This window comes from Ceratotherium simum, unplaced genomic scaffold (assembly GCF_057802395.1).
Source record: "Ceratotherium simum simum isolate JZ-2026a unplaced genomic scaffold, ASM5780239v1 HiC_scaffold_43, whole genome shotgun sequence".
NCBI classification, from domain to species: Eukaryota; Metazoa; Chordata; class Mammalia; order Perissodactyla; family Rhinocerotidae; genus Ceratotherium; species Ceratotherium simum.
This window is the reverse complement of record NW_028261259.1, coordinates 9,496,390-9,523,682: the sequence shown is the minus strand read 5'-3', so window position 1 is coordinate 9,523,682 and position 27,293 is coordinate 9,496,390. Positions and strand designations below refer to the sequence as shown.

The 27,293-nt window shown below is 43.2% G+C and overlaps 1 protein-coding gene and 1 pseudogene across 16 annotated transcripts in view; both read right to left on the bottom strand.

Moving 5' to 3' along the window:
- The window catches only part of LOC147911578 (ral guanine nucleotide dissociation stimulator-like), a 45,869-nt gene that overhangs the window by 4,692 nt on the left and 13,884 nt on the right, over window positions 1-27,293 (bottom strand). The window lies entirely within an intron of this gene.
- The window catches only part of LOC147911577 (vomeronasal type-2 receptor 116-like), a 32,591-nt pseudogene continuing 28,010 nt past the window's right edge, over window positions 22,713-27,293 (bottom strand).

The following is a 27,293-nucleotide window of genomic DNA, read 5'->3' as shown; positions in this document are numbered from 1 at the left end:
CCACAACCCCTTTTACACAGAGACTTTGAGGCAGAGGCACCCGGCTAAGCCATGCCTGATGCTTGGCTAACAGAAATCGTGAGATGTTATATATTTGTACTTTATAGGTGGCAGGTTTTGGAGTAATGTTGTCACAGAGGAACAGAAAGTAACAGTCTACCATGTCCCAGGATCCAGCCTGATCACCCTCTTCTCTTCACTCCTTTCTCTTCTCAGGCTCCCTCAAGCCACAGTGGCCACTTTTCTGACCTTCCCTAGTCAAACTCGCTTCTTCCTTTGAGTCTCTGCACCAGGGCCCTTCTCCTTGACACACTAACTGTTCCCAGACCTAGGCAGCGGTGCTAACACTTGTCATTCTGGTCACAGCAAAAGTCTGAAATGCCTCAGGGCAACCTTTCAGAACCTCCTAGCACAGTCTCTACCATCACCGATCTCACATTCAGAAGAGCGTTACATGATTTCCACATCCTTCCTCCCATTTAGATAAAATGAGAGCATGAGGAAGGGCTGTCTGCTTTGGCTGAAGCAGAGGCAACTCCTTCTGGTAACACCAGGCACACGACTGTCTCTTCCAGGCCAAATTTTTCCCACCACGAGTCCATTGTTTAAGGAATCCGTCACTCCCTCTCTTTCATGGGTCTGGTTTCCCCAAGATCGCAGTGAACCGTCCCCTCTCCCTGTGCTGCATCACCATAATCCCACAGCCAGAAGACATGCACAAGGTTAAAACACCACCATATCCTGAATTCAGTCACTGCTGAGACCTTCCCATCAATGTTGTCATTCAATGGTGACTCCTGAGGACACGTTTCCCCTGAGACCCCCTCCCAGCCTGTCCTCAGCTTCTTACAGTAACACCGAAATTTCCTCAGAGTTCTCCCAACCTGGGCAAGAAACATTCTGAAATGTTCTCTGTATTAATTTTCAGAGACTGGGGACATTGGTAGATGTAATTTGAGTGTGTATGTGCAGTAGTTTCTACACAGGTATCCTGTTTTTCAGACACATATAAAATAGTGTGGCTACTCAATGCACCAAGAAAATGGATAACTGATCATATTTTTTCATGATGTGAAGTCTTTAGAGAGTAAATGTCATGGTTAAGAGCACAGAGTATGGAGCTAACTCCTCATGTCCAAATTCCAGCTCAATCCCTTCCTAGATATTTGTATTGGCAGAGTTATTTACCTGATTGGTGCCTCAGTTTCTTCATCTCTCAGTTGGCAATAATGATCAGCATACCTACTTTGTAGGTTTATGGAGAGTATTAAAGGAGTTAATGTTTGAAAAGTGCTTGGAACACCTAGTATAGGTACAGCAGTGCTGTACCTATATAATAGAAATAAAATTTAGAAATTCTTCTGACACTGCCTGTGAGCCCCAGAGCGTGAGACTGTTGCCTGGATGTATGTAGAAAGCACTCCATGACATACGATGAATAAATGAGTGAACAATATTGGCGAATAATACATTATTAATGTCACCTATGTCACCCTACAGGCATTCCCAAGCCGAACCACACGCAGACATTCCTGCTCTGTCCTGCATCACATTCCCTGGAGGAATCACTGGGGCTTCTTGGACCCTGGTAACTGTGCCCACTAAAGGTTCTTTTCTGTCAGCAAACCCCAATCGTTGTCTAACTGCTGCAGCTCACAGGGTCTGCACTCTGATCCTTGTCTTCACTCGAGGGAGAAGTGCCATCCCCAGAGCTGGGCACACACAGAGCCTGAGCCTTGGAGAAAATGATTCCCTGGCCCTGGGGCAGGTAGAAGAGTGCAGGGACAGAGTGGGATTTGGGGAAATTCCTCCAGGTGTTGTCAGAAGGGGTCGAGGCAGGGGATGTGTCAGCAAGGGCTGGTCGGCCTTGGTGGTTAAATAGTAGGGGGGCTGGGAAGTTTCGTAGGTTCTAGCATAATACAATCAATATGACGGTCATGAAATCAGAATCAGCCTAATTAAAGCCAAATTAACCCAATGTCAGCTGACTCTCTAATTCAGTAGTAACTTATTCTAAGGGTGTTCATGTTCTGTCATCTCCTTTTCACAGATTGCCTAGAGTAATTATTCTTTACATAGCCTGTGTATTTTTACATAGTAAAGAAAAAGTGAGTTTTAAAACAACCCTCCTTGGAAAAGTCTCCCTAACATATTGAATTAATAACAGAAGCCATGACAGGAAATTCACCACATATCTAGAGCTTTAGTCTGTGGTTTTAGAGCTTCCTAACTGGTAAATTACCTTGACTTCTAACTTCTTTCTTGAGATTAGTTCACTCAGGACTAAGTAAGAGTGCAACCTCATAACATTTGAGAAGTGGTGGGACTCTAGGAAGAGGTTTGTTTCATTCTGTCAGTGTGTGTGTGTGTGTGTGTGTGTGTCTGTGTGTGTGTGTGTGTATGAGACTTTTTGCTGCATCTTGCAGTGTGGGCCAGTGTAGACTCCTTTTCTAGGGAAAAAATTTCCCTAATCACTTTCTCTGGACTTTCTTTTCACTGATGGCTTCACCAGCACTGTCCAATTGTAACATTAAGCACTCTATATTATGGAATACAAATTTTTTTTTAGTAGCCACATTTTAAAAAATGAAAACAAACAGGTGAAACTAATTTTAATAGTATATTTTAATCCACTATATCCAAGATATTATCAATGTGGGTGCAGTTTATACAAAACTTAATAATGAGAGAGTTTACATTTTTTCCCTGGGTTTCATAAGTCCAGTGTGTACTTCCCACTTACAGTACAATCTCCATTTGTTAAGTTGAGTTTTTTCAGACATACATTCTCTGTACTGAGATTTAATGTTCACAGTTGTCAAATAAGAGTCACTAGGAGTGGGGTGGATGATCATTTCACTACTGATTTAAGCTCTAATGGAGCTATGAACACCAACTGGTCAATGGGTTAATCAAATGAATAGTCATATAGTATAGAAGAATGGTATGATTTGGGATTCAGAAAAAGACTGGGGACTGTGTTTCCTGACAGGGAGCACCAAGGATTTTGTTGTTGAGAGTGACAAGGACAAAAAGAGAATAAAGTCATACTCATAAGCGTCTAACAACATGGGGGAGAAGAAATGACCTGCCGTAGTCCTGAGTTTTGACGTCGTGGTTTCTTTTCTTGACCCAAATCTCTTTGATGATGTCCCAGGACACAGGTCAGATAAATCCCCACAGGGAGAGAGGCAGGGTAGAAGTACAAGACATCTGACATAATTGTTTTGGGAAGGCATGCTTCATTTATCACTTTGAACCACTTAAACAATTTATTTTTATAGTGTAAGAGGAAAAGAAGTATGACGGTCAAATCATCACAGAGGAAACGACATGATTGTGGAAACCAATCTAAACCAAAGCCTGGTTTGAGCATCTCCATCCCTTTGAGGATGTCCAGTTACATATTCAAGAGGCCAGTTACTAGAATCACATCCTATCCTGGCAATGAGGTCAGAGGCCATCAATGGGAGGAAACCTTGGAGCAGCCCCAACAACTCTGCTGGCAGAAGAGACTGCAAGGTCTCCAGGCCTGCAGAGTGCAGGAGAACTGTTAAGTCCTTTGGATCTTGCGAAAGCCCTGCTGAATCTTGCACCTAGTTGCACAGGTGCATCCCTTCCAGGTGTGCTCACAGGTGGTCTGAACTCCAGTCCCATGTCCACCCCTGCCTGGTCTTCAGATTCGGCAGAGACGATCAGGAGCTGGTCTGTACATCACACAGCTCCTTTGCAAACAACTTCTGGTGACTGAAGAGGATATCAAGAAACAGGAATAGAACGTGAAGATGGCTAGAGAGAGACTGGCGGTAGCACTGATGCAGAGAGACTCACTAGCGAGGCAGGGAGAGTGAGGGGCCAAGAAGGACGTCTCGACAAACACGATGAAGAAAAGAAGATGGTGCAGTTGACATGGAGTTCACACTACATTAATGCCTCTTCAGGGGTCCTGATGCCTTCTTGCTTTGAGCTCTTGAAACTCTAATATATACCAATACTTTTCTTTTCTTTGATTCCTTTGCATGACAGAGAAGATACAGACAGTGATCCTTCGGAGTTGAGAGATTGTATTTTAGGTGGGGAGAGAAAGGAGATCGTCCCTTCTCATTTTGTTCTCTCATCTTCCTTTCCTGAGTGTCACATATTTGTATATTAAGATCAACAGAGAGTTATCACAGTCAGGGGATTCTTTAGAGTTTTGCCCTCACAGTCACAGAGAAAACATACCTAGTCCAAATGGATTGTCCTTTTTGTGTAATATTGCAATAGATTCCAACATAATATTTCACGAAAGAGCTGTTATATCTGTCTTCTCAAAAAAGACACCTACTTCTGGGTCTCTATTTTTCTGGAATTTGTTGCATGTTGAATCATTGTTACATATAATGAAATACTGGATTTTCCCTTTTTTTAGATTTATATGTGTTGGAAATTTGATTCATGAAAATTGATATGCCATTGCGGTATCATGCTGTCAGGAGAACGACTGTTTTCAGCATCACAAGTCTCACAATAAGCCAGTGTGTTGGGATTTGTCTATTTGCCTGATCAAGTATGTTGCACTATTCAAATCCTCTTTATCATTACTTACATTTGTCCCACAGATTTATCAGTTTCTGAGAGCAATGTGTTAAACAATAATAGAGTATCTTAGTATTTATATCTTCCCTAAAAAATGAGTTATTTTTTAGCTAAATCTTCTCTCCTCTATTCTTCCATGTGCTAATCATCTGGAATTTTGGTTCAAATGTGTTTTTAATGTCTTGTTTAAAAACTAATACTAAATTAGACAGACTGTTTTTTCCTTTCCTCGTGACTCCTGTTATGTTTTCCTGGGTTCACATTTCTTCTTCCTGATGTACATTCTTTACCGGTTCTTTCACTGCAGGCCTGTGGGAGGTCAACTTTGAGTTTGTTTGTAGGTCAGATAACGTCTTTCTTTCTTTGACACATAGTTTGAATAAGTGTTTCATTTAGCTTTGTAGCAATTTTTTACCTTCTTTGTCAAGTTATTTAATATTTCTGAGCCTCCATATCTTTAGCTTAAAATGGGAATAAAACCCTAAAAATGGTGACCGTAACTGAGATAAAACACGCGGAGCTTGCCAGTCACCTTGCTTAGCAGAAAATTAGTCAATAATGATAACTATTATTAATCATTATAATGATATTATAATAATGTAATATATAATAGTATATTAATGTATAATAATAATTATACATTAATTTATAATTATAATGTACAGTATATAATGTATAATGTATGCAATGTATAATAATAATATATTAATATTATTAATAATTATAATCTTCAGAGTCTGCATTCTCGGAGAAGCACTGCTTAAGATTGAGAATGTGAAGCTCACACACAAAAAGTCTTGAGAGATTGGCATGACCATGACTTTAATTCTCAGCCCTTGGGTATCTTCAGCTGTGGTCGTCTACACAGTGTGTACACATAATGTAATCTGTTCCCACAGACCCACTGCAGAACAGCACAGCCTGCCTCATGCCTGGGATGCTCTGGGCTACTCGTTGGAGAGTCTCTGCTGTGAGGCTAGTTGGATTCTGTACAGAGAAAGATGAAAAAAGACTCTTTCTTTTCCCTCAGATTTCTCTCCCCGAGTTTCATTCACTTTTACATCCAGAGCAGATACTCTCTTCCCAGAGCCTTGGTGTTACTCTGAGAGTCAGGCTTCCCAGACACCTAGTCATTTCAGCTCCCAAGGCCCAAGGTGACTGCAGAGTCATGTCTCACCCACTCCTCCCATCTTGGCCTGTTTCCCATCATGGACGACCCATGAGTGGGGAGAGGAGCCATGGAGGGAGATTGATCTGGAAGTCCTGGTGAGTCTGAGCTTCAGAGAATGAAGCAGAAAAGGGGAACCTGAGACTGCCAGGTCTTCAGTGGGGGAGGATTATGGAGGAACCGAGAGGGGTGTGATGGCTGCACAGAGCGAAGGGGAGGGATGTTCCAAAGTTTCCTAAGAAGGGAAAACTTGCACTGAAGTGGGGATTCGATTTTACATGATGGCAATGTCTGTGCTGGTTTTACCAATTCTGGAGTCCTTGAGGGATGAACTGGTGTGACACCACAGGACAGAAGTTGCAGTCACTTTCAGGACTTAAGGAAGGTGAAACCTTTCAGCTTAGTCCTCTGTGAGCCAGTCCGGGTCCAAGTCTAGAAAGGCTCGGAGCCTGTGTCTGTCCAATGTGGTTTGGTTCTGTACCAGCGAAACTCCTCTGGACCCCAGCTGGGAAAAGGGTACTTCAGATCTAGTCAGATCTAGTCATTGCAGCTTCCATAGGTCGCCATGAGGCAGGTAATAGCCCAGGCATCGTCACTGGACCTCATAGTCACCCTCCTTCTTCCACCAGCAGACAGTGAACTGTGAGGTGAGGAGAGTGCATTAGAATGGTCCAGTCAGCTGCCCTGTATGGGAGACTCCAGGGGAAGGAGATGTCAAAGCCACAGAGACCCGATGCCTCCTGTGTCTCCCTCTTCCATTTTTCCACTTAATTTTCACCCTCAGTCCTTCTTTACCTTCCCTTTTCCCTCTTGCGGCTCTCCCTCTCGTTCCCTTACATGTTGAGGTATTAACGACATACATTAACCAGCATACATTTAAAGTGAACAATTTGATACATTTTGATTATAACTTATTGAACCATCACCACAATCAAGAAAAGGAACCCACATCCTCTCTAAATTTCCTCATGCTCATTTTAATTCCTCCTTCCCTGCCGTTTGCAAACACATTCTCATTCCCAAGCAACCAGTGATCTGGTATATGTCCCTATAGATTTTCCTGTATTTTCCAAGAATTTTTATAAATGGGATCATATACTATGTACTCATTTTTTACTGGCTTCTTTCACTCAGCATAATTATTTTGAGATTTATGCTCGTCATTGCATGTACTATGAAATCATTCCTATCCCCAACCCTTCCCTGGCAGCACTGTGAACACGCCTGAGCACTTGCCAGGTTGGCATGAGAGCCAATAACACTGCTGCATCCCCAAAAGTAGGAATGTGCCTTGGTGCAACTCTGGGAGGGGTTGGCGGCAGCCCTGGACACGCACATGAATGCTTTCCTGGATGGTTGGAAAGCCCACCGTGCCACTGCAGTCCCAATGATTGGCCAATGCTCAGAACCCATGAAGAAGCACCACTCACCAAGCACAGAGGTTGGCATGAGCATAAGAAAAGGGAGCAGCAGATATACGCGCACATGCAAATGCTTTCCCAGATGGCACAAAGACCCATAGTAGTGCTGCGGTCTCACAACTGGGCCCATGCCTCCATGTGGCGGCAGCTCTGAGCCCAGTGTGAATGCTTTCCCAGCGGGTGGGAACACCCACTGTACCCACAGAACTTTCAGCATATGGGGTGGGATCAGAAACACAGCTCATGCTTCCCCCACAGTGGTAGCAGGTGGAATCTGCGACCTGATACTACCACAAATACGCAGGCAAAAGATTAGTTCATCAAACACCATAAGAAACTACAGTAAGAATTCAGAACAGAAGGAAATGACAAATCTCCAGAAACGAACCTTGAAGTCACAGAAATTTAAATCTAAATGACAGAGAATTCAAAATAACTGTAATAAAGAAACTCACCAAGTTACAAGAATATTCGGACAGTTCGATGAACTCAGGAATAAAATTAATGAGGAAAAGGAATACTTCATCAAAGAGACTGACACTATTAAAAAAACAAGCAGATATTCTGGATATGAACATAATTAATGAGATAAAAATGAATCTAGAATCCTTAAAAAATAGAGCTGATATTATGGATGAAAGAATTAGTGATTTAGGGGATAGAAATACAGAAATGCTTCCAGTGGACGAGGAGATAGAACTCAGATTTTTAAAAAATGAAGGAATTCTTGGAGAAATATATGACTCAATTATAAAAGCAACATAAGAATTATACGTATTCCAGAGGGAGAAAAGGGGGAGAAAGGAGCAGAGAGCTTGTTGAAAGAAATAATAGCTGAGAACTTCCCAAACCTGAGGAAGAACCGGACTTACAAACACACGAAGCCAACAGAACGCCTAATTACATCAATGCTATAAGACCTTCTCCAAGGCATATAATAGTAAAATTGGCAAAAGCCAATGACAAAGAAAAAATATTAAGGGAAGCAAGAGGGAAGAAAATAACCTACAAAGGAACCCCTATCAGGCTTTCAGCATATTTCTTGGCAGAAACTTTACAGACAAGGAAAGAATGGAATGATATATTAAAAATACTGAAAGACAAAAACTTTCAGCCAAGAATACTCTAGCCAGTGAAATGATCCTTATGATACAATGGAGAAATAAAAGTTTTCCCAGATAAACAAAGGCTGAGGGAGTTCATCACCACTAGATCTCCAATGCAAACAATGATCAAGAATGCCCTCATACCTGAAACAAAAAGAAGGCAAATGCCTACAAAGCCTTGAGCAAAGAGATAAATAGACAGAAAAAATCAGAAAGCTACATCTCTGTTTCACAACAAGGTAGCAAATGTTTAATTATAACAAACGAAGAAGGGAAGGAAAGCATCAAAAGTAACTATAAACACTTCAACTTAGTCACAAACTCACAACACAAAAATGAATGACTTGTGACAACAATAACTCAGAAGCAGAAGAGGAAATTGATGGAACCTGCTTAGGCTAATGGAGATATGAGGCTATCAGAAGATGGACTATCTCATCTATGAGATCTTCATACAAACCTCACAGTAACCAGCAAACAAAAAATCAGAGCAGAGCCATAGATAAAAAAAAAAGAGAAAACCTCCACAGAAAACCCCCAAAATGAAATGGTAGTCAGAAACACAAAGGAAGAGAAACAATGGAAATATAGATTAGGTGGGATTAAGCCCTCATGTATCAATAATCACTCTAAATGTAAATCGATTGAATTCTCCAATCAACAGACACAGAGTGGTGGGGTGGATTAGAAAACAAGACCCAACAATATGCTGCCTCCAGGAAACACATCTCAGCTCTAAAAACAAACAGGCTCAGAATGAAGGGATGGGAGACAATACTCCAAGCAAATGGCAAATAAAAGAAAATAGGTGTTGCCATACTTATATCAGACAAAGCAGACTTCAAGATAAAAAAGACTATGAGAGACAAAGAGGGGCAGTATATAATGATAAAGGGGACTTTCCACCAAGAGGACATAACACTTATAAAGATATATGCACCTAACACAGCAGCACAAAAGAATATAAAGCAACTATTAATAGACCCAAAGGGAGAAATTAACAGCAACACAATAATAGCAGGGGACCTGAACACCCCACTTACATCCAGGGATAGATTATGTGGAGAAAGGCAACAAGTAAATAGTGGAATTAAATGATACATATGATCAGATGAACTTAATTGATATATATAGAGCATACCCTCCCAAAAAAGCAGAATACACATTCTTCTTAAGTGCACATGGAACATTCGCAAAGATAGACCATATGTTGTGAAACAAGGCAAGCCTGAATAAATTTAAGATTGAAATCATATCAAGCTTCTTTTCTGACCACAATGCTATGACACTAGAAATCAACTACAAGAAAAAAGATGGGGAAGTCACAAACATGTGGAGACTAAAGAACACACGACTGAAGAACCATTGGATCAATGAACAAATCAAAGGAGAAATCAAAAAATACCTGAAGACAAATGACAATGAAAAGACAACAAAACAACTCTTATGGGATGCAGCAAAAGCAGTTCTAAGAAGGAAATTCATAGCAATACAAGCGCACCTCAACAAACAAGAAAAATACCAAATAAGTAACCTTAAACTACACCTAATAGAACCACAAAATGAAGAACAAATGAAGCCCAAAGTCAACAGAATGAGGGAAATAATAAAAATTAGAGCAGAAATAAATGAAATAGAGACTAAAAAAAACAGTAGAAAGGATCAATGAAACAAAGAGCTGGTTCGTTGAAAAGATTGAAACAGAACTGACAGACGCTTAGCCAGACTCACTAAGAAAAAAAGAGAGAAGGCTCAAAGACATAAAATTAGAAATGAAAGTGGAGAAATTACAACAGATACCACAGAAATCCAAAGGACAATAAGAGAATACACTGAACAACTTACATGCCACCAAATTGCATAACCTAAAAGAAAGAGATAAATTCTTAGATTCATACAACCTCCCAAAACTGTATCAAGAAATAGAGAAAATCAACAGACCACTCACAAGTAAAGAGATCGAAAGGGTCATCAAAAACCTCCCAAAAACAAAAGTCCAGGACCAGATGGCTTCTCTTGAGAATTCTACCAAGTATTCAAACAAGATTTAATACCAATGCTTCTGAAACTATTCCAAAGAGTTGAAGAAGATGGAACACTTCCTAATTCATTCTATGAGGCCAACATCACCCTGACAGCAAAAGCAAGCAAGGATAGCACAAAGAAGGAATATTACAGGCCAATACCGCTGATGAACTCAGATGCAAAAATCCTCAACTAAATATCAGCAAATCGAACACAGCAATATATTAAAAGGATCATATACCATGATCAAGTGGAATTTATACCAGGGTGCAGGGAGTGTTCAACATCCGCAAATCAATCAATGTGATACACCACATTGACAAAATGTGGAATAATAATCACATGATCCTCTCCACAGATGCACAGAATGGATTTGACAAGATCCAACATACATTTATGATAAAAACTCTCAATAAAATGGGTATAGAAGGAACGTAGCTCAACACAATAAAGGCCATATATCACAAACCCACAGCCAACATCACACTTAATGGTGAAAAACTTAAAGCCTTTCTTCTCAGAACAGGAAGAAGACAAAGGTGCTCACTCTCGCCACTCCCATTCAACATAGTACTTGAGGATTTGGCCAGAGCAATTGGGTGGAAAAAGAAATAAAAGGAATCCAAATTGGAGAGGAAGAAATGAAACTCTTGCTGTTTGCAGATGACATGATTGTAAATATAGAAAACCTTAAAGAATCCATCAGAAAACTATTAGAAACAATCAACAACTACAGCAAAGTTGCAGCATACAAAATCAACTTACCACTATCAGTTGCATTTCTATACTCTAATAATGAACTAACAGAAAGAGAACTGAAGAATACAATCCCATTTACAATTGCAACAAAAAGAAAAAAGTGTCTAGGGATAAATTTAACCGAAGAGGTTAAAGACCTATACAATGAAAACTATAAGACATTATTGAAAGAAATCAATGATGACCTGAAGGAATGGGAAGATATTCCATGCACATGGATTGGAAGAATAAACACAGTTAAAATGTCCATATTACCTAAAGTAATCTACAGATTCAATGCAATCCCAATCAGAATCCCAATGACCTTCTTCATAGAAACAGAACACAGAATCCTAAAATATATATGGAATAACAAAAGACCTCCAACAGCCAAAGCAATCCTGAGAAGAAAGAACAAAGCTGGAGGCATCACAATCCTAACTTGAAAATATATTACATAGCTATAGTAATCAAAATGGCATGGTACTGGCACAAAAGCAGACTCATAGATCAATGGAGCAGAACTGAAAGCCCAGAAAGAAAACCACACATCTGTGGTCAGTTAATCTCTGACAAAGGAGCCAAGATCATACAATGGAGAAAGGAATGTCTCTTCAATAAATGCTGTTGGGAAAACTGGACAGCCACATGCAAATGAATGAAAGTAGATCATTATCTTCCACCGTACACAAAAATTAACTTGAAATGGATAAAAGACTTGAATCTAACACTTGAAACCATAAAACTCCTAGAAGAAAATATACGCAGTACAGTCTTTGACATCGGTCTTAGCTGCACCCTTCCCAATACCATGTCTACTCAGGCAAGGGAAAGAAAAGAAAAAATATACAAATGGGACTACATGAGACTAAAAGGCTTTTTCAAGGCAAAGGAAACGATGAACAAAACGAAAAGACAGGGCCAGCCCCGTGGCTTAGTGGTTAAGTGCGCGAGCTCCGCTACTGGCGGCCCAGGTTCGGATCCCAGACGCGCACAAATGCACCGCTTTTCCGGCCAAGTTGAGGCAGCGTCCCACATACAGCAACTAGAAGGATGTGCAAGTATGACGTACAACTATCAACTGGACTTTGGGGAAAAAAAAAAAAAGGAGGAGGATTAGCAATAGATGTTAGCTCAGAGCCGGTCTTCCTCAGAAAAAAAGAGGAGGATTAGTACGGATGTTAGCTCAGGGCTGATCTTCCTCAAAAAAAAAAAGAAAAGGCAACCCACTAACTGGGAGAAAATATTTGCAAATCATATATCTGACAAGGGGTTAATCTCCAAAATATATAAACAACTCACACACCCAACAACAATAAAAAAGATAATGCAACCTAAAAATGGGCAGAGGATATGCACAGACATTTTTCCAAAGAAGATATACAGAGGCCCAACAGTCACATGAAAAGATGTATAACATCACTAATTATTTGGGATATTCAAATCAAAACTACAATGAGAGATCACCTTACACCTGTCAGAATGGCTATAACTCCCAAGACAAAAAATAACAAATGTTGGAGAGGATAAGGAGAAAAGCGCACCCTCACACACTGCTGGTGGGAATGCAAATTGGTGCAGGCACCAGGGAAAACAGTATGGAGATTTCTCAAAAAATTAAAAGTAGAAATACCATACCTTCCAGCTATCCCACTACTGGGTATTTATTCAAAGAAATTGAAATCAACAATTCAAAGAGATTTACTCACCCCTGTGTTCACTGCGGCATTATTCACAATAGCCAATACATGGAAGTACTCCAAGTGCCGTGCTACAGATGAACTGATACAGAAGATGTGGTATGTATTATATACAATGGAATACTTCTCAGCCAGAAAAAAAAAAGACAAGATCATCCTGTTTGCAACAACTTGGATGGACCTTGAGGGTATGATGTTAAATGAAATAAGCCAGACAAAGACAAATATGCATGATTTCACTCTTATGTAGAAGATAAGCGTACACAGGGACAAAGAGAACAGATTAGTGGCTAGCAGAGGGGAAGGGGGCTGGGGGTTGAGTGAAAGAGTTAAAGGGGCACATATGCATGGTGATGGATAAAAGTTAGACTACTGGTGGTAAGCATGATGCAGTCTATACAGAAATTCAAAAATAATAATGAATACCCGAAATTACACAATGTTAAAATCCTTTATAATTTCAATAAAATAATTAAAAAAGAAAAAAATTCTTTCCTTTTTATGGTTGAATAGTATTCCACTGTGGGGATATACCACACTTTGTGTATCCGTTCACCAGTAAATGGACATTTGGGTTGTTTTCCGTTTCTGTCTACTATAAATAGGTTATCAATATGTGTGTACATGTCTGTGTATAGACATATGTGTTTATTTCCCTTGGATGGATTCCTAGGAGAGGAATGGCTGGGTAGACGTATGGAATTATTAAAGACGCATCTAAGCTATTTTTCACCAGCACTCGATGAGAGTTTCAGTGACTTGACATCTTCAACAACACTTGCTATAGTAAGTCTTTTTAATTTTTAATTTTAGCCATTCTCAAGTGTGGTGGAATCTCATGATGACTGTCACTTACGTTTCCCCAATGACACATGTTGTGAAGGAGAAGGCAAGCCATGCACAGACCGGGAGAAAATATCTGCAAAACATATCCCTAGAAAAGGACGTGTATTTATAAGACATAAAGAGCTCTTACAACCCAATAGTAAGAAGACAAGCAACCTGTCATGGCTTACCAGGACACAGCCTATCAGGCCTGTGATGAGCACCAGGAGGCCCGCCAAGCAGATGAGGATGAGGGCCCAGAAGGGGAGGTCTGGGGAGACAAATGGTGGGGTGAACCACCTCCTGTCATCGCCCCAGGGCTCCTGGTGAACCCACTGTGCTTCAACCGTCCTTGACAATGGTTGGCCAACTTTCCTCATCATCCAAGACCCTGTGCGCATAGTTATCTTTGATGAGGCACAGCATCAAGATACTCGTCCCCTAGCATGGGCTGGGGCTTCCTGCAGGCTTACCAGGCTTCTCAGTCAAGGTGTCATCTCTGTTGGGAGAATATTTCGGAAGTGAATGAAATGGAGAATGCATGTGAGTGTGTTTCACTTTTATAAAACTTTTTAGACACACAGAAAAGTAAAGGGAACAGTCTCATAAACATCCATCATATAGATTTAACAATGTATATTCCATCCAATTAAAACAATATTTCATCAATGTATAAATTATTAACACTCGCTACCCTTGATTCATCCCATGTTTTCAATGAAATATTAAAGTCAAGTAGACATCATCATGTTTCACACCATTTTAGTTTCCATCTCTAAAAGTGAGCACCCTTTGCTACGAAATCCAAGGCCATTATCACAGAACAAAAGTTTAATAAATTAAACCAAATTCATACCTCTGGGCACAGAGGACTGAATTTGGGCTGGACTTTCTTATGACCCTCGGGGGGAGAATGGGTCATCACAGTTGGCAAGCCTATGGGATCTCTCTAAATTTGTAAATTCCCACTCAAATGTGTTCTTCCCTGCCTAGAAACACATTCATCCCCTTCTCCTTTATTTATTTGCTTAATATTCATTTTCTAGGATTAACATACAATGTAATTTCCTGCAGGAAGTCTTCTCTGATTTCCGCCTGCAAGTATGAGTTTGTTCACATGAAATAATTGATAATTTTCAATTCTCTATTCTTGTTTTTTTTTTTTAAGATTTTATTTATTTATTTTTTTCCCTCCAAAGCCCCAGTAGATTGTTGTACGTCATAGTTGCACATCCTTCTAGTTGCTGTATGTGGGACGCGGCCTCAGCATGGCCGGAGAAGCAGTGTGTCGGTGCGCGCCCGGGATCCGAACCCAGGCCGCCAGCAGCGGAGCGCGCGCACTTAACCGCTAAGCCATGGGGCCGGCCCTCTATTCTTGTTATTGCCAGCTACAACATAAACTCCAGGAGGGTAGGACACACAGCACCCAGTGGGCATGGGGGGAGGGGTGCATGTCCCCCTACTTGTACCTCTATCCAGACAAACTCTTAGAGGTGTGCTGTCTGATATGGAACAGCAAAAATTCTCTTTTTGAATTAAAATTAATTTTAGTTAAATAAAATAAAAATTCTAGTACCTCAGTAACATTAAAAGTCAGTAACAATAAAGACCAGTCACAGTACCATCCTTCGAGGACACAACAGCCACAGGCAGCTATGTACTGGACAGCACAGATAGAACATTCCACCACTGCAGAAAGTTCTAGCGCATTGGTCCTCATCTAGAGCAGGACTTGGCAAACGATAGCCTGTGGATCAGGAAGCACATCCACCCCAAACCTGTAAGTCTGCTTCACACACAGCTGGAGGCCCTCACTGACCATCCGGCCCAGTGGCTTTCAGTGCAGAGATAAGGAAACAAAAGTCCAGAGAGGGGAGGTGACTAGCTTGAGGTCACAGAGCTGTCTAGGAGAAGGTGACGGCCTCCTATATTACACTGGTGTCCTATTCTCTCTCTCAATGGTGGGTAAAGACTCGGGGACTATGCAATCTCCTGCCAGCCTGAGAAAGTTCAATGCTCTCTCAGCCCGAGGCCTCCAGAGTCCCTAGAAAGGCCTCACTTTCTTCCCCAAAGACCAGGGAGCCTTACCATCCCCAAGGACATTCTTTCCGTCCATGGTAAAGTTCTGCAGCTGGGTACCATTCTGGTCAGCCGCAGGAATTCCTCATAGATGGCAACTCTGTCCAGTCTCTGTACCAAGGTGGCAAGGTACACAGGGAGTCCACTCCAGTGTTGTTACTGTGGGGGACAGACCTGGAAGGGCACAAGGGATGAATAAGAGTGTCTGGAATTCCACCCTGATTCTAGATTCCCTACTTCTGGGTCCTGTCCAAGAGAACTTTCTGCAATAATGTAAACATTTGTCTGCACTACCAAATACACTCATTATTAACCCCATGTTGTTATCAAGCACTTAAAATGTGGCTAGTGTGTGTGAGTGAGAAACTGAATTTCTCATGTAATTTTATTTAAAGTAATTAATCTATAAATAAATAACCACAGGGAGAACAGTTTTGAATCTTTGGAGTAAGGACTTCTGCAAATGCATAAAAACAATGAGAACATTGGTAAAAATGGTCAAAATCAATTTTCAGAAGTCTAAAAATTAATCAACGGCTTGTAAGAATCTGAGGAGGGTTTAGTGAAGAAACATGGTGGAATCTTGATAAAAGGAGCAAACTTTGTGGCATTATAACTTGCACTATTCCGATCCTGCTCTCACAATATCCTCCATAACTTTGAAAACCATCAGTCTCAGAACCATGGTAGCTGAGACAACCAGCAGCCCAGCAGCCATAATGGGTTTGGAGCTCTCAAAAGACCCATCCCCACCGAACTGTCACTAGCTGACCTGCCTGGCAACTCCCCAAAAAATCCCCATGATCAGGGTTTGTCGTTACTTGACTCAGAGCTTGCCCAGGGAGGAAAGTCTGTCCCCAGGGCACTTGCTAAAAACAATCTGGGCTAATTGTTTTCTATTGTAGTTGCCTGAGGGAGTGATACCAGCTGAGGCAGGCAAGAGGTGAGCCAAAAACTTAGAAGAAAAATTGGGAGAATGAGATGTCCACAGGGGCCTTTGAACAGCTCCAGTGTATTTGCAATCATCTAGAGTGTCACAAGGGCTCAGGGTTGTGGCACACCCAGAAAGACTTGACAACATCTTAATCTCTCACCTCTACTTGAAGGGTTGACTTAATAGTTCAAAACCTGATTATGTAATACACCATATTAATAGAATAAGGGCCAATACCACGCAATCTTGACCACATACACAGAAAAGAATTTCACAAAATACAACGCCCTTCATGTCTAAAAAAGAAAGCACTCAACAAATTAGGAATAGAAAAAAACTTTCTCAACCTATAAACAGCATCGATGAAAAACCCACAGCTAACACCATATTAAATGGTGAAAGACTGAAAATTTCCCCCTAAGACCAGGGACAAGACAATGATGTCTTCCCTTATCTCGTATGTTAATCACCAGTACTAGAGGTTCTAATGGGGCAATTAGGCAAGAAAAAGGAATAAAAGAAACCCAGATTGGAAGGGAAGAGGTAAAACTATTTGTTTTGCAGAGGAGAAGATATTGTATATACAAAAACCTAAAAAATACACTCCTCCCCACACACAATATGTGAACCGTATCTCAATAGGTGTATAAAAAATGTAAATTGCCCCATGTGGTTAGTGGCTCCACTATTGGAGAGCACAGTTAGACTGCTGATATTTGTTGAAAGTCTCCAGAAGAGGAGGAGGAGGAGGATGCTGGATGTTGGTGGCTCCAAATGTTAATGCTTTTCTCATCCCCTGAAAACCTATGGAAGGAGATTGTAGGATTAGCTGACAGGGATGTGGGGCAGAATGGGCAACATGTCAGTGCCTTCCAGATCAAGGATGTGTCACTGGAGCTCAGAGTCATCAGCCGCCAGCTCAGCCAATGCTTCCAATCTCCTCAACCTACATCAAGTCGGTGACCAGGCAGGAGTGGAATATGTCTCACAACTGGCTGCCTCTGTAGAGCTTGGTGACCTAGAACAAACAAGAGGGAGAGTGGGTGAGATGGAGGTCTCCTGGGGATGCAGGGGGCCACAGGAGCCAGTGAAAGATCACAGACCTTGGGGCAAGGGAGACCTGACTTCAAATCCTGGCTCTGCCCCTAACTCACTGTGTGACCTTAGGCAAAATATTCCCCTTTCTGAGCTTCAGTTTACCCATGTGAGAAATGGGGAAGGCAGCTAGGACATCACCTCTGGATACTGAGAGAACCCAGACATGCAGGGAAAGTGAAGGGGTGATACAATCACGTAGCAGATGTAAGTCAGACGGAGGAATGACGGTGCCTTCAGGGTAAGGAGAGACGGGAGAGGGGATACCCCACCTGGTCCTGGTTATCTCTCAGCAGGGCGGTGTACTCTGATGACATGGGCTCCGGCTTGCTGAGGTTCCAGCTGATGATGCGGAAATGTAGCTGGTGCTCTCTCTGGATGGATAAACTCTGGGCTGCGGAGCCTGGAGCCACCGAGAGGAAGAGCAGACAGGTGGAGACTCTCAGCTCCCAGCACAGAGGCATGGTGGCCCACGGGGTCAGTGTGGTGGGTGCAGACAGCGTCCACACTGGTGGCTGCCCCACCCTCCTCAGGCCTGGGGAGAGAGGGATGTGGGGACTCTAGAGAGAGGTCCTGAAACCTCTGGGTGTGGGAGCCAGAACTGGAAGGAGGAAATGGGAGGACAGTGGGGAGACAAAGAGGGGTGGTCACAAAAGTGGTCATTAGGAGAAAATGCTCTGCAGAGGGTCTTACCTGAGGGAGACCAGTTTGCAACTCAAGGGGAAGAGGCCCAGGCTGCTCATCTTGAACAAGGATCCAGCAGGGGAGGAAGGAGGAGGAGGAGGAGCAGGAGGGATAGGGGTTGAGGGAGGGGCTGGGTGGGATTTAACCCACCAGGAGCTGCTGGGACCAGGGTCTTACCAGGCTCTGCAGGACCCTCTCAGTGGAGTTGAACGTGGCTGAGCCGTTGCTCCTGTGTGATGAATACCAGAGGATGGAGATGGTGACGTTGACTGTGAGGGTCTTCAGGTTGTGCACCAAAGCTGCAAGACGAGAGGGAGAGTGATGGCCATCACTGAGAGCTGGCGTGAGACCACACCAGAGTTCTGCACTCATTATCATCTGCCGTCTTCTGTCCCAGTTGCACCACCACCCACTCGCTTGGTCACCCAAGTCAGAACCAGCATATCTGCTCAGCTCCTCCTTCCTCCCAGTAACACCAATTCCAATTGAACACTGGTCCTCACATACACTCCATCCCTGTCCCAGCTCAGGTCTTAACTTCCTTCACCTGGACCAACAACCCATCAGGCTCACTGGATGCTCTGTCTAAAGGATGTTCTACATGGACTACTAGAAGAATCTTTCTGAAACGAATACCCCACTAGGGCCACCACTGCTCTAGTACCACCCATGGCTCTCTATGGCCTTCAGTGTTTAGTTCAACCTTCTTGACCTGGCACTCAAGGTTCTATTCAATCTGGCTCCTGCTGACCTTTCTGTCTCATTTTATCCATCTACTGTGGGTTAAACTTCATGCTTCATGCAACCCAAATTCATTTCAATTCTCCCCATACGGCATGTTGTTTCTGGCTGGAGCCTTTGCTCATGGAATCCCCTCTGCCAGGAAAACTCTTCATCCTCTATTTGCCAGGGTCCCTCCTACTCATTCTTAAAGACTCCATTTAGGTGAAATTTTCTCTAACAAGCTCTTCCCCTCCAAATTATGCCAGGTGGCTCTCCCAGAAACCTCCCACATTGTGTTATAATGGTGTGTTAATTTCACAAGACTAGGGGCTCTCTGAGGGCTGGCCTTAGACTGAATCGTTGGTATAATCTTTGTGATCAGCATGATTGCCCTAAAACCAGAATTTCACACCCTGGCTTCCCAGCTCCTGGATCACAACTGACTGGTGGAGGAGTGGGGCCGGAGGGCTTCTCTTGGGAAGGAAAAGGCGCACCCAGATACCTTTGGTGGCTTCTGGTGACACAGGTGATGATCAAGTATGCAGGAACGTGGTGGCCGGCTCTGGTGCTGTGGCGAGGGCTGTCATCAGGGAGGGTCAGAGTGGGAGGAGCCCCCAGGCAAACCCGGCCTCCAGCAGTGGCTTTCCCAGGACCACCATTCACAGGTGAAGCATACATGAGAGTGAGGGGAGGGGTGACTATATGAGTATAGGGATGAGCAAGCCTGTGGATGAGAGGAGACCAACAGAGTGAGATTGGTGTATAAGAGAGACTGAACACAGAGGAGAGAGAGATGGACAGACAGAAAACTAGAAGACGGATGGGAAACCTGGAAAAGGAGGACCAAGGGCGGGTCTTTAGGAGAATTAAATTGATAACCACGTGGGGTCAGAATGTGGTCGAGAACATGTCTCTGTCTAAGGCTTTCTCACCCTGGGCTGGGACTCTCCACCAGAACCCAGGAGAGAGAGAAGGGATGAGTTAGGACCCTTACAGGTGCTTCCCTCACCAAGGACAGAGGTTAAGGAGAACAAGTGATCCCCAACACCAAATGCGGACGGGACCCAGGACACCAGGGCCAGGAATACTCACTGGGTGGTAGTTGGGGCTGCGGGTCCATAGGTGTAACCTGTGGAGAGAAGGAGAGAGGAGCTGAGCGAGGGTTGGGGTGAACATAAAGGATTAAGGGTGAGGGAAGATGTAGGGACCTTTGTGGGAAAAGCTGAGGGAAAAGCAGAGGGGAAGAGGGGAGGGGTGTTCAAGGGGGAGGCAAGGAGGTGGAAGGTGGCTGGACCCAGCAATCACACCGTGCTGAGAAGACTGAACCCGACCAGAAGGAGAGAGAGATGCATCTCAGCTCACTTTAGAGCAACGGAGGCAACACAGAACTCTGACTGGCAGAGAGAGCATGGCTGTAGCCCAGCCCCTCACCACTGATGTAGAGGCTATCCCCCTCCAGGGTGAGGGAGCCCAGGTGGGTGACACCCTGGCTCTCATGGCTCAGCTTCCAGTAGAGTCACTCTCTGTCCAGTTCGGGACCTGCGGGGCTCAGAGTGGAAGCTGCAGATTATGTCCACCACGCTGGCTGCCACACCCTTCTCAAGCCTGAGGGAGCAAGATCATGGCGACGTGCAATACTGAGCAGGTGTCCTTCGGGGTGTGGAAAGCGAGAGAGTGGAAGGGAGGAGGCTGAAGGAGAGGCTGATGGGCCTGCTCTGATGTCTGGAGGGGCTCTCCTCGGTGTCTCCCGTCTGAGACAACCCCCTCACAAGTAAGGCCTGACTTACTTTAGGATGTGGAGGGGGGCCTGTGAGTGGCCAAGTGGGGTGAACACACAGACCTGGGTGAGGGCTGCCTGCAGGTCTACACAGACAGCAGCGAGGAGCACAGTCAGTGCCCTGTGCCATCTGAGACATCCAGGCAAGAAAGTACCTTTACATTCTCTCGGTTCTACACTCCAAGGTCTTTTCTTTCTATTTCTTTCCTACTCCACAGCCATCACCCAGACCTAGGGAACTATCACCTCACTTGTAATCTTCTTCCCAACACCTCCTATCTGCCTCTTAAATATTCATTCTTAACCTTCAAGTCCATTTTAACCCATGTGCTTAGACCAAATGCCAATTACATCACACATCTGCTTGCATCTCTCCAGAGTCTTCCCTCTGGTCTTAGAACAGACTCCCAAGTCACGCCTGATCTGGTCCAGCCTGTCCCCCTTGCTGGTCTGGCTCACACCTCTCCCCCTGTGTTGACTCCGCTCAGCCATCCCTCTTCTCAGTTCATGGACACACCAGGCTCTCTGCTTCAGGGGTGTCCTCATGCGGGTCCCTTTGTCTGAAATGCTCTCTTGAACACGCTCCCACACCCTCACTCCAGTCTAACCTTCCGACCAGCTAAATCCACTCCCAACTCCAGCTCTCAAGCTAAATATCAGTCCTTCACAAGAGGGCTTCTCTGCCCCTTCAGGTTGATTCCCCTTGTGCCAAACTCCCTCATCACTCTCATCATTAATTGTCTAAAATCCAAATTCCCAAATACAATATAAATTCCATGGAGGTGGGACAAGGTCTCTCTGCTTCTCCAGGTCCCCATGCATGTGGCCCAGGGCCTGGCTCATGAGATGAGGAACCATCTCGTTTTGTCTAGGACTGCCGTGGTTTGAACACTAAACGTCCTGAGTGCTGGAAAACCCCTCTGTCCTGAATAAACGAGGATGGTTGGTCACCATAAATTATACACTCAAAGACTATCTATTGTATGACAAGCACTCATTCCCCTCAAGAACATCACAGGAAAGCTAGAATGAAAAAGACCCACACAATTAGTAGAGGCCAACAACTAAATACAAAATTACTTAACAGGATTCTCTGCAACGTGAATCACCAAACCGTTATTTCAGAAAAGTTTCAAGAAACAAACTTAATTCTCTTTAGAAGGTAAGGGGTGAGGAATGTCTTTTTGGAGACTAGTGCTCTTCCCTTCAATCTACAGTGTTGCTTAGTATTCCTCCAAATGATTGGAAATGTCATAAAGAAAAAGATGCTCCAAATATATCTGGCAACTGACAAATTCAATTTTAAATTTGTTATTAATACAAAGAAGTGCAAATCATCTTTTTCCCTGAATGCTCCTCTATTTCAAATTTTTGTGGAGGATTTATAGGACTTTAGAAGTCAAATTGAATGGTTCTAAGGAATGTTGCTGAGTATCCTGCTAATATTTAATGGGATGTCTTCTAATACTACATACACACGCAAAAACTTTTCTGTATTTATATTATATATAAATTCTGACTTTTGAGTATTATGCAATGCAAGAAAATCTATATTTCTACTATAATACACATTTACAGTTATTTACGTTTGTTTCACGTGTTTTTATTTGCATATAACTGTACTTACTGAAATATTTACCACACAGAACCACACACATCTTACCATCTTTCCTTTGAATACGATCCATCAAACGTCAATAATTTTTCTCAAGATACCCTCACACTCAGTGACTCCATATGGTGACAACCCGAGCCCAGGAAACCCCACTAGCAGGTCTTCTGCACAGAGGAGGTTGCCAGAACCTCTTGGTACCAGGTCCACAGGGTACTCACCTGGTCACACAGAAATCCATGGATCATCAGGGACAGGTGGACTCTGAGCCTGGTTTCACCTCAAACTTGAGCTCCACGGATGCTTTTCGTGTCTGAGAGGGGGAAAAAGTGCAAACAAGCTTTTGAGGCCTTTTATAGGGCGTTGGATGGAAAGTTCACCCCATTCACTCTTCTTTTTTTGTATTTACTGATTTAACTGTAACTGTTGGCTGAGACTGGATTTTCCTGATTCCTATCCAGCCACCTGCTCCCCAAGATGGGAGGAAGCAGCTTCGTGCTGTGTGCACTTGAGTCGCTCAACTCACTTGGCTGGACAGAGACTTTTTGGTGACTCTGGACCCTTTAAACAAGCTTGTCATTTAGGGACCCTGTAAGTGACTTGGCTAACTTGTCAACAATTTCCACACTTCATTCAGGGATCGGGAGATTTTCAGGCCATGGAGCAGGTTTCCCAACCTCCGCACCACTGACATCTGGGGCCAGGCAATTCTGTGTCCGGCCGTCCTGGGCACTGAAGGACGCTGAGCAGCATCCCTGCCTCCCCCGCTAGATGGCAGGAGCGCCACCATTAATAACAACCCAAACATCTCCTCCAGACGCGAGTAAGCCCTTTGGGGACAAAATCACACGGAGGACGGTGACGGGGATTCTGAGGAGGGGACGGTGGCGCCCGGAGCCGGCAGGAAACAGCAGCATCGGGCGCACTTAGCAAGAAGCCCCGGGGAACCGTGGCTCCGGGGGGACGGAAGGACGCCAGGCCGTGACGGGGCTGCCCGCGGCCCAGGCCCCTCCCTGGACCGCGACCGGAGCCGGGACCGCCCGCCGCTCACCGCGCCTCGCCCCTTCGGCCGAAGGTCCACGGGAATGCGGTCCGCGCCGAGAAGACTGGACACACCGCGCAGACCGCCCGCTCCATCCACGGCGCCGCCCGCGCTTCCGCTTCCGGTCTCGGGCGGGCGTTCGGGGAGGACGGAAGTTAGGGGAGGACAGACGTTTGGGGGCTCCGGGTTGAGGCGGCGGGAGGGGCGGGGAGGGGCGGCTGGCTTCACCAGCTCAAGTGTCTCCGCCACATCACAGCAATATAACCAGAGTGTATGATTCACTCCACCTGCTGGTTTTTAAATGATGTGGTTCCTCTTGAAAAGGTAAAATTTAGGGAGATTCACGTGGTTTCTAAATGTGTGCCTGCATTGTGACTTTATATCATGCAATTTCAAATTTACACCAGTAAAACTTGCATACAATGCAACCTTCTTCAGGAGGACAATTTGGCATTGACTATCCAAATTTAATATTTTAGTACATAATTCTTTCATTTAAAAATTCCACTGGTAAGAATTTAGCCTAAAGGTATTGTGATAAGGGCATTTATAAATACAGGGTGATATGATATATAAATTCAGAGTGAGGTGATATATTCTATCTCCCTGAATTATTTGCTGTGGTGTGTTGGATGGAGGAAAAAGGAGCACCTTGTATGTAAACATGTTACCTTAAACCTGTAAATACATTTACAAGTCCACTAGGCTCTCACACCCAAAGATAAGCCAAGCTTGCCTGGCTTATCCTGCCAGCCACCAAACACTGGAAAACAAAGGCATTGGTTTCACTGAGTCTCTCTGGAGTATACTGGACCACTTCATGTATTCCCCCAGGTCACTATGAGCCCCTTGCACTGCTTAACCCATGACCAAAGGTTTGCCTTGATGCATCAGTACGGAGCAAACAGTGGCTAAAGGCCAAGAAAGACTAATCAAATCCTGTGAATAAGGCAGGACAGGGCTTTCATTAGCTCATTGTTGCTTATTTGATCAATTCACTAATTGTTTACTAACTTATTGAATGAGAATAAATGTGTGTATGCCAATAAACAAGTGACTCACAATTTTACTGGTTGTCTCTTATTTGAACTGGCCCTTTGCTGCAACCCAAGGGAAAAATCTAAATTAAAGAGCACTCTCACGTACAATAATTGTCATTTGGTTTAAATAGAACAGATGCAGCAGATATATGTGCACATGCAAATGCTTTTCCCAGATGGCACAAACACCCATAGTAGTGCTGTGGTCACACAACTGGGTATGTGCCTCGGTGTGGCAGCAGCTCTGAGCCCAGTGTGAATGCTTTTCCAGCTGGTTGGAACACCCACTGTACCCACACAACTTCCAGCATATGGGGTGGGATCAGAAACACAGCTCTTGCTTCCCCCACAGCAGTAGCAGGTGGAATCTGCGACCTGATACTACCACAAATACGCAGGCAAAAGATTAGTTCATCAAACACCATAAGAAACTACAGTAACAATTCAGAGCAGAAGGAAATGACAAATCTCCAGAAACCAACCAAGAAGTCACAGAAATTTACAATCTAAATGACAGAGAATTCAAAATAACTGTCATAAAGAAACTCACCAAGTTACAAGAATGTTCAGACAGTTCAATGAACTCAGGAATAAAATTAATGAGGAAAAGGAATACTTCATCAAAGAGACTGAAACTATTAAAAAAAAACAAGCAGAAATTCTGGATATGAAGAACATAATTGAGATAAAAAAGAATCTAGAATCTTTAAAAAATAGAGCTGATATTATGGATGAAAGAATTATTAGTGATTTAGAGGATAGAAATATAGAAATGCTTCCAGTGGACGAGGAGCAAGAACTCAGATTTTTAAAAAATGAAGGAATTCTTGGAGAAATATATGACTCAATTATAAAAGCAACCTAAGAATTATAGGTGTTCCAGAGGGAGAAAAGAGGGAGAAAGGAGCAGAGAGCTTGTTCAAAGAAATAAGATCTGAGAACTTCTCAAACCTGGGCAAGAACCGGAGTTATAAATACATGAAGCCAACAGAACGCCTAATTACATCAATGCTAAAAGACCTTCTCCAAGGCATATAATAGTAAAAATGGCAAAAGCCAATGACAAAGAAAAAATATTAAGGGCAGCAAGACAGAAGAAAATAACCTAGAAAGGAACCCCTATCAGGCTTTCAGCATATTTCTTGACAGAAACTTTACAGGCAAGGAAAGAATGGAACGATATATTAAAAATACTGAAAGACAAAAACTTTCAGCCAAGAATACTCTATCCAGTGAAATGATCCTTATGATACAATGGAGAAATAAAAGTTTTCCCAGATAAAAAAAGGCTGAGGGAGTTCATCGCCACTAGAACTCCCATACAAGCAATGATCAAGAACGCCCTCATACCTGAAACAAAAAGAAGGCAAATGTCTACAAATCTTTGAGCAAAGAGATAAATAGACAGACAAAATCAAAAAGCTACAGCTCTGTTTCACAACAGGGTAGCAAATACTTAATTATAACTTAAAAGAAGAAGGGAAGGAAAGCATCAAAAGTAACTATAAACACTTCAAGTTAGTCACAAACGCACAACACAAAAATGAATAACTTGTGACAACAATAACTCAGAAGGAGAAGAGGAAAGGGATGGAACCTGCTTAGGCTAATGGAGATAAGAGGCTATCAGAAGAGGGACTGTCTCATCTATGAGATCTTCATACAAACCTCACAGTAACCAGCAAACAAAAAAATCACAGCAGAGACATATATCATAAAAAAAGAGAAACGTCCACAGAAAAACCCCAAAATGAAATGGTAGTCAGAAACACAAAGGAAGAGGAATAATGGAAATATAGATTAGGTGGGATTAAGCACTCATGTATCAATAATCACTCTAAATGTAAATCGATTGAATTCTCCAAGGAACAGACACAGAGTGGTGGGGTGGATTAGAAAACAAGACCCAACAATATGCTGCCTCCAGGAAACACATCTCAGCTCTAAAAACAAACAGGCTCAGAATGAAGGGATGAGAGACAATACTCCAAGCAAATGGCAAATAAAAGAAAGTAGGTGTTGCCATACTTATATCAGACAAAGCAGACTTCAAGATAAAAAAGACTATGAGAGACAAAGAGTGGCAGTATATCATGATAAAGGGGACTTTCCACCAAAAGGACATAATACTTATAAAGATATATGCACCTAACACAGTAGCACAAAGGAATATAAAGCAACTATTAATAGACCTAAAGGGAAAAATTAACAGCAACACAATAATAGCAGGGGACCTGACCACCCCACTTACATCCATGGATAGATCATGCAGAGAAAGGCAACAAGTAAATAGTGGAATTAAATGCAACATATGATCAGATGAACTTAATAGATATATGTAGAGCATACCCTCCCAAAACAGCACAATACACATTCTTCTTAAGTGCACATGAAACATTCTCAAAGATAGACCATATGTTGTGAAACAAGGCAAGCCTGAATAAATTTAAGATGGAAATCATATCAAGCTTCTTTTCTGACCACAATGCTATGACACTAGAAATCAACTACAAGAAAAGGGATGGGGAAGTCACAAACATGTGGAGACTAAAGAACACACGACTGAGGAACCATTGGATCAATGAACAAATCAAAGGAGAAATCAAAAAATACCTGAAGAGGGCCGGCCCCGTGGCTTAGCGGTTAAGTGTGCGCGCTCCGCTACTGGCGGCCCGGGTTCGGATCCCGGGCACGCACCGACGCACCACTTCTCCAGCCACGCTGAGGCTGCGTCCCACGTACAGCA